Raw genomic sequence first — 18,661 nt, forward strand, 5'->3', positions numbered from 1 at the left:
TTGTTGCCGAGGTGCTGAAAATATAATAAAATAGGAATATCATTTTTCAAACTATCAAAATATTGTATCTTCTCCGTACACTAAGAAAGTAAACTGATATTGGTAATACAACCATTGCAAGATTTTCTTAAGTTTCTTAATCTGCTTGTTGTTTTCTCCTTCTACCTTGCGGTACCGATCATTAATTTTGTCTATCCACTATATGGAAACACGACGGACTCCAATGACAGGGACTCGGCAAGAACGGAGACTCCACCTAAAAGAACACAGGAAGGGCATCATCTTCACAAGAAGTATCCGTTCCCTGAGAGATTCTAAACAACAACAGTGAATTTGGCGCCCGATGAAACTGTGCAGCATAGCTGTTGCATACAGCGCTAACCAACGTCTTAATACGTAAATTCGTAAATTATAACTTATTGCATTGACTTTCTTTACGCAAATGTAAACCAAATTAAACAACGTTAAGTTATCCCAGAAATAGTACGTTTGAAGTACTTGACATTGTTATGTCTCTTAATACACGGTATTTTTGTAAACAGTATACATTTACATGTACAGCTGCAGAAAAAATAAATGGGACGCCTAATTTCAATAATAAAAGTTCCAGATGCAACGCATTGCGCATGTAGATACAGTAAACAAGAGCGCCTATTACGCTACTTGTTGCCAGTCTTGTTAAACTTGTTGCCTACTTAAAAAAGGACTGGCATCAAGACTCGACCCATTTATTTTTTCTGGTACTGTATAACTAAATGATTTCAGATTTTTTCGACGCATTACCACATCTTTCTCCCCACTCGGTTTAGCGGGGGTAAGTTAGGAACTGACCGTCATAAGAAAATTCAATATCCTCTCGCCGTCGGAAACGGAAATACAAGGACAAGCCGAAGATAAAGATAACATGGGAAATAAAAGACCAATAAGACAATACATAGAGCAAAAGGCGAAGACAAGGCAAACATAAGGAGAACAAATAATATAAAAGCACAATAAGGAAATACAAGGAGCACAAGGCGACGACAAGGAGAACAGAAGAAATCATAAAAAAGGGGAATATGAGGAGCAACAAGAGGAATATAAGGAGAACAAGATGAACAAAGGAAATATAAAAGAACAGGGGGAAGACAAGGGGAACAAGGTGGATATAAGGAAAGAAATTAAAAGATAAGGAAAACTAGACGAATGTAAGGAGAACAAGGAGAAAACAAGAAGAAAAAGAGAAGACGATGAGAACAAGCGAAAAACAACGGGAAGAGGGGGATCACAATGAGAACAAGGATAAGCTAGGATGAACATGAGAAGCACAATTGCAACAAGGGCAAGAAAGGGAGAACTAGGGCAAGACAAGGAGAACAAGAGAAATACGAGGAGAACGAAGATATTGAAACAAGAACAAATGAAATACGAGAACAAAGTGAAGACAAGGAGAATAAGGGAAGTAAAACGAGAACAAGGAGAACATAAAGAAAAGGGGGGAATACAAACAGAACAAAGGAAATACAAAGAAAACAAAGGAGAGTACATGAACCTACAAGCAAAAGACAAGGAAAAACATGGGAATACAGGAGAACAAAGTAAATACAAGGAGAAGAAGAGGTACACAAAAAGAACAATGGAAATGCAAGGAGAATAAGGGGAATATAAAGAAAAAAAAGGAATACGAAGAGAGCAAAAGAGAACACAAATAGAACAATGATAAGACAAGGAAGATAAGGGGAATACAAGGAGAACAAGGGGAATGCAAGGAGTAAAAGTGGAATACCAGGATAACAAAATGAAAACTAAAATAATGGGAATATAAGGAGAACAAGGAGAATAAAGTGAGAACAAGGAAAATATGTTAAGAACGAGGAGAATACGGTGAGAACAAGGGGACTGCAGGGAGAATAAGGGGAAACAAGTGGAATACAAGGAGAAAGAGGAAAACAAAGGAAAGGCAAGGAGAAAATGGGAATACGAGGAGAATAATAGGAATACAAGGAGAACAATGGGAATACAAGAAAAACAAAGTGAATACGAGGAGAACGAGGGAATGAAGACGAACAAGAGTAATACAATGAGAACAAAGGAATGTAAGGAGAACAAGGGGAAAATAAGATAACAAGGAAAATATAAGGAGAACAAAGGGAATACAAGGAGAATAAAGGGAGTACAAGTGGAACATGCTAAGGTTGAATTTTTATGTGACAGTCAATATCTAAGTTACCCTGCATATTTAGTGAGAAGAAAGACAGTAATTGTCCGTCAAAAATCGGCATTAGCAAGATGAAACAAAATGTCTCATAAATTTCAGGCGTTTTGCGAATTATAATTCCATTGAGCCGAGCAGTGTTTTTCTCGGAGTACTCCCGTTTCCCTCTCCACCTTCTCCTTATTTCATCTATCATCTGCAATAGTAAAAAACGGTCTGGTATGAAATCTTGGGGGTAGTACGAGATTCCGATGCTGATATAGGAAGAGTTTGTGGCTCCGAGTCCTGGGGATTATCGGGTACTCTGAGGATGGGAACCGATTTTGTCAGGACAGGGCAGAATCGGATTCACAAGAACTACCCAGACCACCTAACGGACAATCATCGCATGTATACGGCGCACAATGGGCCAATGTAAGGCTATGTGCAAGGATTCGTCTCGGCTTCGGTTCTCGGAAAGGTGTTCTGTAGTAATTTAAAATATACCATATGAATACTATATCTTCTTATAAGGTGATAAGCTTTCATTTTTGCATTACACTAAAAAACATTATTATTGAAAAAAAATGCTTATTTGATTTAATTTGCGAACTCTGTTTCAAATATATATATATATATACCATTAACTTTATGGAAATTAATATAAAATAACTCTACATGCATTGTAATCGTTTTAATAACTACCATTACATAAAAACACGTAGGTCAAAATTACATAAATTCTTGCTTAACAAATTAATTACTAATTAATATTTGTTACCTATAATGAAACTAACAACTGTCCATTTTTATTATTACCATTAATTTGATTAAATAGCATACAAAACCTCTAATCGCAAAATCTCAGTACATTAATATTATTCTCATTATATCAATATATATTATATTTAAATTTTGCTCCTTATAACAAATTCCTAGTAAACGAGTATTAAATTAATTTTCATCACTTAACCAACTAGCTATCTCAATTATAATTCTTTACATCTTGCATATAAACTGAATTGAATTACATTAGCTCATAAACTAAGTTATTATTTTTTGTATAGGTTTTATCTCAAATTAAATAAACATGTGCTAGTCGTTAAAATTTAACTGAAGAATATTGCTGGAGAATATTTAGTGTAAATATTCATAATCTAAATATGTATGTTACTATTGTATTGATTAAGGCTGGTTGTGTGGAAGAGAAGGTCTTATGGCCTTAACCCTGCAAGAGAAAATGAAACATTCTATTCTATTCTACCATTTACGAAATTCTATTGGAATTTTATAAAAATCTTACATAATATCAGTGGCTTATAATGAGTTTCACGCTTACACCATTATCGTTTGTTCGAAATCATTCACGACCGTGACAACGGTTACGTACACACTTTGACAATAACATTGGTCGCTGTTCAGAGAATAACTCCTACCTAGGAACAGCTCTGGAATCATCGTGTACGCCGTGTTTCCATGCGTGCGTTTTACATAGAGAGAATCGAAGTCCGGTCTTTGTGACGAGAAGAAAGAGCCCTATCGCTAAGCCATAAAGGCTTCGTAGGGAATATGACGTTTCGTGACATACAGATACGTTGCTGCTACAACTTGATTTCATCCTCGGACCTGGATGATTAATATTTCCCTGTGTGAATTTCGCGTTAATCAGAGCAATACTTAAACAAACTCACGCTACAAGAGAGCAACCATTTTGCGTGTCAAAGGGTGTACAAGGGACAGATAATCTGAAAAAAATAACGCAGTCACTTAAAATACAGAGTGGTTCAGTTACCACCACTTACGGAGCATATTTCCGAAGATATTTTGAGCAAAAAAAAATCGTATTTAAACATGGATCCTATTCTCAACATTTTCTGAGTTACGATAATTTGAAGTTATTTGTGAAATATCTTTTTTCTTCAGTTTTAAGAGTAAACAAATATTATAAATGAAGTGACATCAAAAACTTTTTCCTTGCATTTTTAACTAGGTATGTCCTGATTGTACCTATGCAGTGTAAAATATTACCATGGCAGCTAAAACTTACGATTAAGCAAAACCTGTATGGTATAGTCAAAAAGAAACTTTAATAACTTTACAAATATACATGTAGCATATGTAGTAATTATTCCGTAAGGTACACATTTCTTATTACTTGCACATTTATTTTTTTTATAAATTCGAAATTTATTAAATTATCAACAATTAATTCCATGTACAGTATGTTCATTTTTATATGATAATAATACACGTTTATATTTCGGATATAGGCTAACATTCCCGAATACTGATATCCATAACCTCACTTCTGCTAATTGTAAATAATAACCTCTACAACTTTTATACAATGTTATTTAAATAACTTACTTACAAATGGCTTTTAGAGAACCCGGAGGTTCATTTCCGCCCTCACATAAGCCCGCCATCGATCCCTATCTTGAGCAAGATTAATCCAGTCCCCACCATCATATTCCATCTCCCTCAAATCTATTTTAATATTATCCTCCCATCTACGTCTCGGCCTCCCCAGAGGTCTCTTTCCCTCCGGCCTACCAACTATCACTCTATAGATATTTTTGGATTCGCCCATACGTGCTACGTGCCGTGCCCATCTCAAATGTCTGGATTTTTATTCATTTAGTGTTCTGACCAAGGACAGACCCTTCACTGAAAACCCAACTTTCTCCAGTCTTTCCTATTTTCTGTCTTCCTATTTGTTTCCTCTTATGATCCAAATATCTTAATGTCGTCTATCATCTGATATCTTCTTCTACCCCGAACTCTACTCCCGTTCACTATTCCTTCCAGTGCATCCTTCAGTAGGCATCTCTTCTGAGCCAGTGACCCAACCAATTCCTTTTCCTCTTCCTGATCAGTTGCAGCATCATTCTTTCTTCATCCATTCTTTCCAACATAGCTACGTTTCTTGTTCTGTCTGTCCACTTCACACGTTCCATTCTTCTCCTTAGCCACATTTCAAATGCTTCTATTCGCTTCTCTTCACTTCGTCGTAATGTCCATATTTCTGTTCCATACAATGCCACACTCCATACAAAGCAGTTCACTAGTCTCTTCCTTAGTTCTTTTTCCAGAGGTCCGCAGAAGATGTCCTTTTTCTATTAAAAGCTTCCTTGGCCATTGCTATCCTCCTTTTGACATTCTGGCAGCAGCTCATGTTACTGCTTATAGTACACCCCAAGTATTTGAAGTTATCCACTTGCTCTACTGCCTCATTTAGAATTGGCAAGTGATTTAATATTCCTAATTATGTCAGGTGAGAATACAATACGTGCGGTATTACGTTGTGTAATTTTCTCCATTCTCCTGCAACTTTATCAATCTTAGGCAGAGAGCCCACTAATATGATAGTGATACGACAAAAACACTGATCCAACACGAACTATGATAGCAACATGACAGCAAAGTGACCTGGTACTCACTGGACTGATTCAATCATACATGTCGTCGGAGGATGAGGACGTTCTCAATCTAGTTCATTTAGCTAATATCAAATTACAGTGACAGAAAACATGGGAGACGATTCTGGGTGCATCCTTTTTGGTATGCTAATTTAGAACAACGCGGTGCTTTTAATCTGTTCAAAAAATCAAATATATACCCAGAAAGATTTAAAATATTCTACAGAATGAGTAGAGAAACATATAATCTGTTGGTACAGAAAGTTGGATCTGCAATTTATAAAAAGAACACTAACTTCAGGATTTCAGTCAATGCTGAGGAATGCCTTCTGATAACTATCAAGTAAATAGGTCTTTATGTTTATACATCAGATAAGTAATAATTGTTCGTTTCTCGTCCACATCAAAGTAAACATGTGTTTACAATATGTTTATAGGGTAGAGGGGCCAATTACCGAACAGGTCCTATTTACGGACACTCCTAACATTTTGTCATTTTGTGCTTATACAGAATCCTTTATATATTCCTATAGCTAGTCAATGGAAAGCAGTAATATTCTAGAGTTGATTGCGACATATGGGAGTGAGATAGTGTATGAAATCCGAGCTCCATATAGCGGAAAGTGAGCAAAGGTTATTAGGATAAGTTATCTTTATATTTCGCCCTGTTATAATATTGAGCGGTAAATTATTCTGTGTAAATAAGATAAAATTATTTTGCAATAGGTTTATTATGTTTTCAATCCCAAAAATAGATGTAGTATCAAAAGACATGGCAAATCTTTAATAATTTCAATAAAGGCTATAGGCCTATTGAAATTAGGATCGTCTCTCATCTTAACCCTTGTATTTCCATCTCACAATTGATACAACAGAAAGTGGAGCATGCAGCACTGTGAGCGACACAACACAACACAGATTGTGTCGAGTTGTTGTCTGATCAGATGAGGGGGCTTCCGTTCATTTCATATTATGGGTTATACAAGAACATACACGTTAGCAACAAGCAAAGCATCAAATCCGTGTCGTGTTGCTGTCGCTTGTCGTTCCAGTGGGCGCTCTGCCTTAGCCTCAAATATTTTCCTAAGCAACGCAGTCTCGAACACCCTTAGTCTCTGTTCCTCTCTCAAAGTAAGAGTCAAAATTTCACAACCACACATAACAACCGGTAATATAACTGCTATAAATTCTAACTTTCAGCTTTTTGAGAGTAGACGGACGGACGGACGGACGGACGGACGGACGGACAGACAGACAGACAGACAGACAGACAGACAGACAGACAGACAGACAGACAGACAGACAGACAGACAGACAGACAGACAGACAGACAGACAGACAGACAGACAGACAGACAGACAGACAGACAGACAGACAGACAGACAGACAGACAGACAGATAGATAGATAGATAGATAGATAGATAGATAGATAGATAGATAGATAGATAGATAGATAGATAGATAGATAGATAGATAGATAGATAGATAGATAGATAGATAGATGAACTTAATGTCATTCAGCAAATTAATAGCCATAGACAACGTCAAAGTATAAATATAAAATGCATGGCTGCTATAATATGAATAAATACAGAAATAAAATACAAAATAAATATACAGTCACCAGACAATCACAAAAACACGTGTTAAAAGAGATAGTATAAAATCAAGTTAAAATGTACAGATTTGTCAATTACATAAGGTTAAAACAAAAATAGTATCTAAAACGTAATATTGCTAAATTCATTGGCACTTTAATGTATTTGCCATCAATGTGCTTCTCACCAACCTTCTGAAAGTAATATATGACGTGTTTCTTATATGCAATGGTAAAGAGGTATAAAGTTTATAAGATATGGAAATGAAACTATTGCTTGTAGTACTATATTTGTACTTGGTGAAATACATGTCAAGTCTGGAAAGAGTAGACTGGATGACGAAAGCTTTCAACCGAATAATAACAGGCATTTCAAAATAAGTCTCATTCAAAATAGACAGAATTCATCTTAATGAATTTGCTGCAGGACTACACAATTAGGATACACAAAATTCTTGTTTTATGCTTCAGAACTGGTTAAGTACTAAATATGAATGCTTCTGATCCGGGTTTAAGGAGATTAATCGAAGAAAATCCGAGAGTTAAATATGAACTTAGATTGAAATAACATTAACTTAGATTAGCGTTTATACAACAGAAAATCTGACGGTCATTTTTAACCCTTAATCTCAGCTCAAACACTTTATAAAACCGGCCCTTGTCTATCAGTTTTATTCGGACAATCTCACCATAGGACTATCCGTTATTTTATTTCAAATAAATATCAACTCCTTAACATTTTATTAATATTGTTTATATCATAATATACACCATGCTCTGATAAATTAGAGTGGTGAGCCACCGGCGTGTCTCACAGTCGGCTAAGGCACTTGTTACCCAATCGAGAGTTGCGCTAGGGCGCGGGTTCGATTCCCGCTTTGACTGATTACCTGGTTGGGTTTTTCCGAGGTTTTCCCCAACAGTAAAGCGAATGTCAGGTAATCTATGGCGAATCCTCTGCCTTATCTCGCCAAATACCATCTCACTATCACCAATCCCATCGACGATAAATGACCTAGTAGATGATACAGCGTCGTTAAATAACTGAAGATATTGAGTGATAGATACTGAATATGAACAAAATTTGTCCAATAGCAAATACAGATGTCTAAAGAAGGACATAGGAGTAAAGAGACTGCATGAAACACGAAACTATAGAAGTGCATGGCGAATATTACGACTAACGACAGGAAAGCAGAAAACAACTGACTCGCTCCTGTTTGAACATAGCCAGGTTAATATTTGAACATTTGAGCGCGAAATATTGGTAGTTTGGTTGATCACATTATAGAGATTATTATTAAAGATGAATGTTATTGTATTTGTGTGTTTGTGTTATTTAATGAAGACAATGAGTAAAAATAATGTCATCAAAGCAAATATAAATAAAACATTAGATGTTCTGATGAAATCTCTATTTATTAATTAAATAGCATAAACACACAAACTCATAACATCGTCATCAGGTTTTTATCTCAAAACAAATACGATGACTACCTAGTATGCAACGGGTTTTCCCATTAGCATCCAATCAGAAAATTCCATTGAAACGTTTAGCGCTACTGGTGGCGGGCAACAAAACAACAGCTTGGACAGTGTTGCTACCGGAAACTCCTATCCAAAGAGTTTGTAATACTTGCTCCTATCTCAATTTCACCCCCTCTGGATCGCATGTTCATAAGGGAAGACCAGGTAACTTGATACCCTAAGGGTGAAACCTAACCATTTTTCCCCCATTACTACATATGCTAGTGGATTATGGTGATTTTCTAGTTTTGCCAACTTCGTTTCGAATTTCGGTACTGACAAATACTACAACTGGTAGTGTTTTTGTAACTGCTATGTTGGTGTTGCTGTCGTACTCTATTTAAGCGGCGTCAGTACTGTAGCGTTGGGCGAAATAGTTCATTGTCAAGAGCTAGTTCGTTCGTTCCCGCACATGAACTTGAGTCGTTCAAATGAACTAGTTCGTTCATTTTACAAATGAACTAATAGGAACTAAGTAGTTCAATATCGCACAAAACGCACATTCGTGCGCACTTCGTTGCCAGTATCACTAAGTAGTGAATGAAATCGTCAACAGATGGCATAGCAATGTGTTCTGACCTAAAGCTATAGTGAGTAGAATAGCGAACATAACCTTCTTTCTCTCATTTCCTCCCTGTCCCTTCATATAAAGCGGACAACTAGGACAAAAAAAAGTCTCCTTGAAACACAACTTCTCCCTTCCTTATTGCAGATAAATAACATACCAACCGACCTTTTCTTGCAAGATAATATTTTAATCGATTATTTTATGAAATATTAAGACAGAACATCTACACAGTGTTGCCAGTTCACTGCTGATTCTGACAGATTTGAATTTCATAAAAGCTGGAAAATAGCTTGTATGCAGTGAATTGTAATTGTATACGTTAATTCATGCACAAAACAGGTATTTGTCCCATATGTGTTAAAATAGAAGAGGGATTCATCTGCTGGCTGAATGCTGTGTGAATTATGTCAAAGTTCTAAGTTTTTTTACAATACATATTGACTCAAGTGGATTAATTCTTCACAGTAAACATAGTTATAAAATTAAATACACAACATTATTTCCTGGCAGATTTTCGCATCAGTTTAGGAGATTCTATATTAGAGAGTTTATAGTAGTTAGTCAGAACCTATCTGGTAGAGTTGGCTGCACTGCATCTACAGCACACCACACAACTGACACAGCACAGCCCGAATGAACGAATCGTGAATCGTGTGTTAACTTGGTGAAGAGAAATGTGAACGGTATCATTGAGCGCTATTAAAGTTATAAAACACGAATGTGCGCATTTCCCCAATTTATTATAAAAAATTCTGTTAATCACTCAGTATGCAAGCGCAAAACAACTCAAAGTCACTTTACACGTATGTATTCAACTACAGTTCGTAATTCAGTCCATTCAGTGTTCGTTCGTTCGTTCAATTGTGCGGCACACGTGAACTGTATGTGAACTATTAGTTCAAAAATAATGAACGAACTATGAGCAGTTCGTTTGAACGAGTCGTTCAAATGAACTAGTTCGTTCATGAACGACCCATCGCTACAGTACTGGCATTATTGAAAATGTAATAGCACTAGGTTTCTGAGTCGGTTACTGGAAGATAGTGAAATTCGAACTTATTAATAATTAATTAATATTAGTATTAATATTAATACATAATAGTTATTTTATGTGTTGCGTTGCGGTTATAAATTCAAGAATAGTCAGATAAGTACGAATAAATATAATATACTTGGGCGTGATAATGCACGTGGGTAATCGATAGAAACATTATTTCACATTTTAATTAATTTCTTTCGTGTTTAGATTTTTATTACAATGTAAAAAAAATGAAATAGTGTGGCAGTGACTCCTCCAAGGAAGAAAATGTGTGGCATTCAGAGTACACTTCAGAAATCTGTAGTTCACATGTATAATGAGTTGAAGAAAGAAGATGATGAAGAAGGAATTATGCTAACGGAGACAGCAATTACAACCAGAATAGCAAAATTATTAGGAGTAAGTATTCTTAAGCATACATTTCAAAGTGGTATTTAGTTTTAGGAGTTTGTACTAATAATTTCATGACTGTGGTCAAACAAAACAAATTTTTAGGTTAGGCCTAGATGTGAACGGTCAGTGATTTTCATATTGCCAAACTAAATACATTTAAGATACTGTAATACTGCAGTAGGTGACAGCTTAAATACATTTACAAATTAGACGAACAAATAATCAAACAGCACGAAAGTAAATTTCCAGTTTTCTCTTTTGGTAGCTATTAAATTAACCGTTCAGATCACAATTTACATGCCACATCGGCCGAAGAAAATACAAGTCATATTGTAATTATTAACTTGATATTCCAGCAAATATTACATGAATGTTGGCCTGTTATGGTGCTTAAAAATAATTCAGTTTTATATAATAACTATATAACATACTCTATAAAGCATAAGAACGTTGACTCTGGCTGAATAATTTATTCATGAGTGGTCTAAGTAATATTAAATATGGTGTTTCTTCAGAAAAGCTACCCCACCCAATGTACTTGTTAAGATATAACACTCGAGAGGACGAGGACGCACTATACTGGGAAACTAACCATTTCTCTTCGTCCTGGACCTCTCGCATGTTATATTGGTAATTAGTAACAAGTTTGAGGGAGGGACTACTACAGTGCATTAGAATATACAGGTAAGTGTCAAAGGATTTTTGTGCTGAAAGTATTTGTGGCTGTGAACTAAAACCACGTGTTCATCGCTATGTAAATATCACAGAAATCAATTAAACAAAATAAAATTATACCTTCTTTGATGCAGCTTTTCTGGAGAATTACCTAAATATTAGCCTACTTAAACCTATCATAGACCCAACCTACCATGTTGATCATTTTCTATTCATATAGCTGGTATCATGCATGAATTTTATTATATAACAATTTTTAGAAGTGTTATGTTATTGTTTGTTATTGCAGCTTGGCTTTACTACTGCTAGAAAAGTGATAAAAGGGGACCCCACTTGTGACACCAGGAAAACATAGATTACGTAAACATCCAGTGACTGATGCTGATGATTTTACGAAAGATGCAATTGCGAGATTTATTTATGACAAGTTACATAAAGGTAGGGAAGTTAAGGAATTATTGTGTTGATTTATGGAATGTAATTCTGATATTAGTCATATGTATAAAATTATGGCATAATTTTCATTTATTGTTACAGGGGAAGTACTAACAGCAGCAAAAGTTCTGGAACATATAAATGATAATTATGAAACATATTTATTTAGAGGATCCTTATCATCAGTGAAAAAAATTTTGAAAGAGATGACATTTCTATGGAGCAAAGGGGATCCTTATACACATGTACGAGAAAGTGATGTTATTCGTTTTTGAGAGAGTATATAAGAAATGTGGAGCGTGAGAACCCTAAACCCGTAGTATTATTGGATGAGACTTGGATTTTTATGAATGGTAAATTTCAATGTAGTGTGAGACATTGAGTGATTGAATTTTTTACTAACAAATAGGTTAACACTTATGTGGATATGAAATTGCAATTAGTATAGGCTACTAGTAAAGAGTTCAGGTGGGAACAACATGTTTTGCAATTAATAGTTTCATATTATAACTAGAGGTTAGTTATAAAATTCTTGAACAGTTTTCCTGTGTTTAAAATTTTAGTGTCTCTTAGAGTTTCATTGTGAATTGCTTTTCTCTCTCTGTTTTTTTAAGTAGGATCACCCACTTAGTCATGGAATCAACCAGTTGACGTTTCCAATGACATGAATGGTGTTATTCGTAGACCAACAAATGAGAGTGGAAGATTAAATGCCAGAACGAAAGGTGGATTTATAATCGGTAAGTTATATTGATTTATATTTTACATAAATTTAGCAAGAGCAATTTTTTAAATCAGGGTACAAAAATATAAAAATTGGTGACTAAATAAAAACGTGGGAAAGCCTTTCACCAAAGAGGATCTCGTGTCATATTATGTTCCGTTATGTGCTGTAATTGCAATAAAAGAATAAATTTGTTTTATTTTCTTTATTTAAATGCTGTGAATTCATGTGACGTAATTATATGCCCAGGTATAATTTTTATTGCAGGTGCTGATTTAATGTTTTCATGCAATTGAAAGAAAAGTCAGGACTACCATAGTGCTATGAATGGCCCTGTAGTTGAGAAGTGGGTGCAAACACAGTTGTTGACCTGAGAACATTAGGGCAATGCGTTATTGTCATGGATAGTGCTGCATATCATAGCAGACTTGTGGAAAATCAGCCAACAACAAAATGGAGGAAAGAACAGCTACTGGTGATTGCAACTGAATATAATAGATTTATTGTACTAAATGATAAGAGTTGATGGTGTGATATCACCTTTTGATATTACATTGCAATATTAATTTCCATACTTTACAGTCATTATTATTATTATTATTATTATTATTATTATTATTATTAATACTACTACTACTACTACTACTACTATTGCAACTGTTTCTCTTATTTCTCATGATTAGGCATACTTATAGATGCTACTTTTTTCTTTCAGGTGAAATTGAATCTACATAAGAATCCTAAGACAACAGAGCCTTGCCAATTACTGTCCTGAAGCGGCCTTGTCTTATGTGTTGTGTCTATATACAATTCTTTCGGCTTTTTTCCCCCTTAATGTAATGAAGTTGTTGGTTGATTGATGTCCAGTGTTCAGCAGTTAATGTCATTTGTTATCTTGCACTCCAATATTTAACCGGATGATTGAAAGTTGTGTAAAGTTGGACAGTCAAGACAATGATCCATATCTTCATTGAGATTTCAGAAATGGCACATGGGAGATTCTGAAATATCAGTTCTTTGTAAATATTTGAGACAATCATGGCCTGTGATAATATGAGTACTGCCACTGTAGATTTTCATAGAAGTTCAGTTATAAAATTAGGTGTATTATTTTTACTATGTATTGTACTATATTTTTGTTTTGCTTAATTGATGAATTATATATGCTGTAAATTGAATAGTAGACTGTAGGCCTATAGCTTAACTGATAAATTGTATGTGCTGTTAATTAAATAGTAGGCTGTATACCACAAGTGATGAATTGTTTATGCTTGTAATTTGAAGTAATTTGCATGATATGTATTATCAATTTCTGTATATTTCAGCTGATTGAATTGTTTATACTTTTAAATTGAATTAACTTGCTTGCTATGTATTATATTTTATAGCTTAACTGATGAATAATTGTTTAGGTTTGTCAATTTAATAATCTGAGTGCCATGTACTTCATATTTTTAGTAGAGCCACCAATGTAGCTTAGTCGGTAGACTCGTTGGCCTGCAAATTCAGAGCTGCACTTGAGGGTAGGTTGGATCCCCCATTTGGTCTGATTAGTTAGTTTCTTCTGAGGATTTTCCTCCATCGTGGAGCGAATGCCGGATGGCCTATTGCAATTTTTTCATTTGCTTTAGAATCTTTCCCATTTTTGTTACCACATTGTATGTTCTGATCTTGTTATTCTTTTAACAGTGTGGTAAGATGCAGGTATAGATAACCTTACAGTAATTTTGCTACCTTTCAGCTACCTTATTATCTCCCACTCCATGAAGTTCAGGGATCCACTGAAGTACCAGTCGTCGATGTAATTCGACCATTTTGCTTAAAATTTTAAACCACTATAAAATATTGAGATTTCTTGCTGTTACGTCCAATACTGTAGCAAGAATATCTGATTTTGAATCTGATAGTATGACAGCCTTCTCAGATTTATGAAGTTGATACTGGAGATTTTGTAAGCTTAAAAGTGTTTTCACTATCAAAATTAGTCAGTGTTTGAAGTTAGTTAGTTAGTGGCGTTTAAAAAGGGTGCGTCAGCTACTATGGCTATTTGCGCCCTTATCTAAAATCTTTCACTAAACACAAACACAATACAATAACCAGAACGTTTAAAAGAACTAAAAAGCATTGTCACGGTTAAAATGGGGCAAACAAGTGTTTGAATATAATTCCCTGTAAAAGGGAATATACTGGTATTGTACTACAACACCACTACATCTATAGCTTGGTAAACAGGATCCATCTATAAAAAATACTGTATGTAGTCACTCACTGACCAGATCATTTATCGTTTCTAATGATTTTTAAAATGTCTGGAGCAGTATCACATTTCTTAACATCATCTGTTAAAGTTAACTTATATACTATTCATTTTCAAATAACTTGGGATTGTGTTTTATTAGTAAAGTTTCCCTTAATTGAGCTAGTTTGAGTTCTCCAAGTAGAGTCAAAAAGTCTGTTGGGATTTTGGCTCAGTTTATTAATATTTGTGGACTGTGATTTTTTGTTCTAGACAACCATATTATCTGCAAATGATGAGATTATCATAAGATCTATCTCTTTAGTTAGACCATCGACATTAATATTGGAAAATGTATTCCTGAAAACAACAATGTGGGAAGCCCAGATGAATCTGTCTCTATTTACATATTTGTGACAATGAATCAAATAATCAAGTCACTGACCCAGTGTAACACTTTATCATGGACACCCTAAGTTTGCAATTTCTTAAGTGATTTATATCTACAGAGTCATATGATCCTTGAAAATAAATTAAAATTGCTAAGGTGTTTTGTTTTCTGTTTAAAATATCTTTAATATCTTGACTAAAATTTAAAATCTGTCCATTTGTTGAATGTAATTTTCTAAAGTCAACTCAATAAGATGGAAGTTAGTTACTAGATTCCAGGAACCAATTCAATCTATGAAATCATCTCTTCCATAATTTTGGCTATCATACTGGTAAATGGTATCTGTCGATAACTCGAAAAGATATTAGTTGAATAAATGCTTTTCAAAATTGATGTTATGATAGATTTTCTCCAGACAGATATTGTATTTTACATGAGATTACAAGATAAAAGTAGTGAGTTTGCTTGTTTGCCAACATGTTTAAGAAAATCAGCATGTGTATTGTCTGGACTTGGAGATGTTTTGGGTCTTATGTTATTAAATTAATAGTAATATTCAGTTCTTGATTAAATATTGTTATATAAAGTAGATACGTGGGAAAGGAAAATTTTAAGAAAAATTTATGGCCCTATTTATGATAAGGGAGAGTGGAGAATTAGGACCAATTCTGAACTACAAAAACTATATAAAGATTCAAGTATTGTCACTGATATAAAAATTAGACGGCTGGAGTGGCTGGGCCACATTATCAGAATGGACAATAATAATATTCCTAAAAGATTACTAGATGCCACGCTAAGTGGTAAAAGAAGAGCAGGAAGACCTAAACTACGATGGTTGGATGATGTTCAGGATGATCTAGTTAAAGCAGGAATTAAGAGATGGAGACGGAGAGCCCTAGAGAGGGAAGATTGGGCGGCAATTCTTAAGGAGGTCAAGGCTAAACTAAAAGGGCTGTATGACCACAGATGATGATGATGATGATGATGATGATGATGATGATGATATAAAGTAGATTGTAAATTTAATATTTATTTCAGTTTTTCCTTAATAGTCTGACGTACACAGATAAAACTAACAACCACACCACCAACTAATCTAATAGAAATTAAAATATAATTAAATGTAGATAAAGTAATTAAAATTATAAATACACGTAATAAACCATAACCCCCTAATTTCAACAATATACTATTTTATTCCCTTTTACAGCTTGTAGATAATTATTAATTATAGTTATTACTTATTAGCGTAATATTTATTGAACTTATTGGCTATTTCACTTCGTTTGAAAGAAGTTATTGTGTACAAAAAGCATTTTTGGATGATCGTTTCATGCTGTATGTTCTGTATAAATCTATGATTTCTGGCCATCTGTTCTGTGTAATCCATCTTTTGTATAGAATTAATAAAATACTCTTTTGGTAGTAATTATTTTATTAATTGAGTACTTAATTTTCATCAGCTCACATTTCTTGAATCATTTGTTTTTTCTTATTTAAATTTAGGACACAAGAGCCAAAAAGAGACTTCACAGTTATGTATCATACATTTTTTCAATGACAGACGTGGAGTTGCAGAAATAATAAGTGTAAGTGTAACATTACTAAGCAATTTACAAACAAATGAAATCTTTTAAAAGGTATCTAGAAGTGAAATTACTTATGGCTTTTAAGGACCAAAATTATTTTTGTAAGTTGATTTATTATTATTTCAGTTTTAGCCTATTTGTATTATCCATTTCCTTACTAATTTCAAAAGAAAATCAGAAGTTCATTCGAATTCCAACCAAAAGTCAATTGGTTATTAAATTATCTACCTTTAGGAAGTACAGTATATGTACGCTGGAATCTTTGAAGTGAAGTGACAATAATTTAATTGGTCTTGGAACAGATTTGATTCTTGAATATTATATACTATACTTTGTTGTATATTTACGTCTAGTAACCTATTAATGCTAATACTAATAATGTAAAGGAATAAAAGAATATAACATAGCAATACACTTCTCATGTGATTCATTTCCTCCATTTCTCATATAGTTCACCTACGAAAATATATTACAAATTATTGAAACTATTCAGAATAACCTTCCAACATAAAGGTAAAGTACGGTGAGTAAAGAAGTCATTCAGTACATAGGATCGTGATTTTACTACATGTGGTGATATCTGGTAACAGTTGGCAACACTGATAAGACGGAAATATTTGCTGTTTGGGAACTGAACTTACGTGATCCTCACTAGAGACTTACTAATAACCGCTAGACCGCTTATTGGCGCTAGTGTTATGCTCCTAAATTGAACAGGAGTGTTGCCATATTTAGCGATAAGTCGCTAAATCTAGGGAATTTTAATTCAGTCTCGGCGACAAATTTTGTAAAATACGATTAGCGACTTTTCTGCTGATTTTTATATTCTTCCACTTTTTCCTTTCAAGTTAAAATACTCAACTGAAGTCATGAACTTCTTGGTTTTACAAGAGGCATGTGTGCATGACTGAGTCGTCTAATGATTCATACGTGAAAGCCCTGATCTCATATATTATTGTGATCAGTGATCAGGGTGAAAGATGCTGATTCAATGATTCTCACAGATTAGGTCTCTCTCTCTCTCAATGCTACTGCTCCAACACCCATAAACGGCGGAACTTTGATTGTCTCGTGACGAGTCGTGAGCTCCAACTAATTCTTGGTTCTTCCTCGCAACGCGGAGATTTTCCACTCCGAACCGACCTGCGGCAATTGAGTTTCGGAATTTTGTGCCGACAGTTCGTGTGAAGCAAATGAGACTGCAGTTTTTGCTGGTTTTAATATATTTTAATATATTAGATTTAAAAAACGTTAGGTTTCACAAAAATAAATTGTGGTCAAACGCTTGGGTGAAAATTTCCACACTTACAATTTGCCAGAAAGTGTAGTGTCAATGATTGGATCAAGTGCAGTGTATTCACAATCAGCTGTTCCCACACCTTCCACCTCAACATCACAGCCGCCAACAATACAACCAGACTCCGCAGAAGAGGGTGACGACGACGGAATTATATTTAGTGATATTTATTATTAATTTTAGCGACATTTCTGAGGATTTTTTTTAACAAACTTTGGAGAGATTTAGCTACTTTTTGTTGAAAAGTTAGCGAGATTGTAGGGCGATATGTTGGCGACAGTGTTGAACAGCCGACGAGCGGTCATTTGTTTGGTAGAGCTGAATAAGTATGGTTCTTTCGTGTGCTGCTTTTAATTGCAGCAATGCACACGGATGTAAAGATAAAGAAGGAAGGAATGTTATATTTTACTGGTTAGTTAATTCTTAATTTCTACGACAAATTTTTCTCCATATTATGTTACAAAAGACAAACTATAGTACTTGCCATGTGACTCTTTATGCTTCAAGTTTTCTCTGAGTAAAGCTTCCCTTAACCGAAAGTGGATAGGTGCAATCCAGAGAGAGAATGTCTACCCTACAATGAATCATAGTGTG

The 18,661-nt window shown here is 34.6% G+C and overlaps 1 protein-coding gene and 2 long non-coding RNA genes across 13 annotated transcripts in view; 2 read left to right on the plus strand and 1 right to left on the minus strand.

The window, feature by feature from the left end:
* The window catches only part of LOC138698410 (uncharacterized), a 375,207-nt gene that overhangs the window by 219,078 nt on the left and 137,468 nt on the right, over positions 1 to 18,661 (minus strand). The window lies entirely within an intron of this gene.
* Positions 10,296 to 12,226, plus strand: LOC138709146 (uncharacterized). The gene is made up of 3 exons (XR_011334848.1): positions 10,296 to 10,723; positions 11,682 to 11,830; positions 11,930 to 12,226. It is a non-coding gene; the product is annotated as an uncharacterized lncRNA (long non-coding RNA).
* On the plus strand, positions 12,441 to 17,169 carry LOC138698406 (uncharacterized). The gene is made up of 3 exons (XR_011331867.1): positions 12,441 to 12,567; positions 12,819 to 13,026; positions 13,267 to 17,169. It is a non-coding gene; the product is annotated as an uncharacterized lncRNA (long non-coding RNA).

The sequence above is a fragment of the Periplaneta americana genome, chromosome 1, assembly GCF_040183065.1.
Source record: "Periplaneta americana isolate PAMFEO1 chromosome 1, P.americana_PAMFEO1_priV1, whole genome shotgun sequence".
Taxonomy (NCBI): Eukaryota; Metazoa; Arthropoda; class Insecta; order Blattodea; family Blattidae; genus Periplaneta; species Periplaneta americana.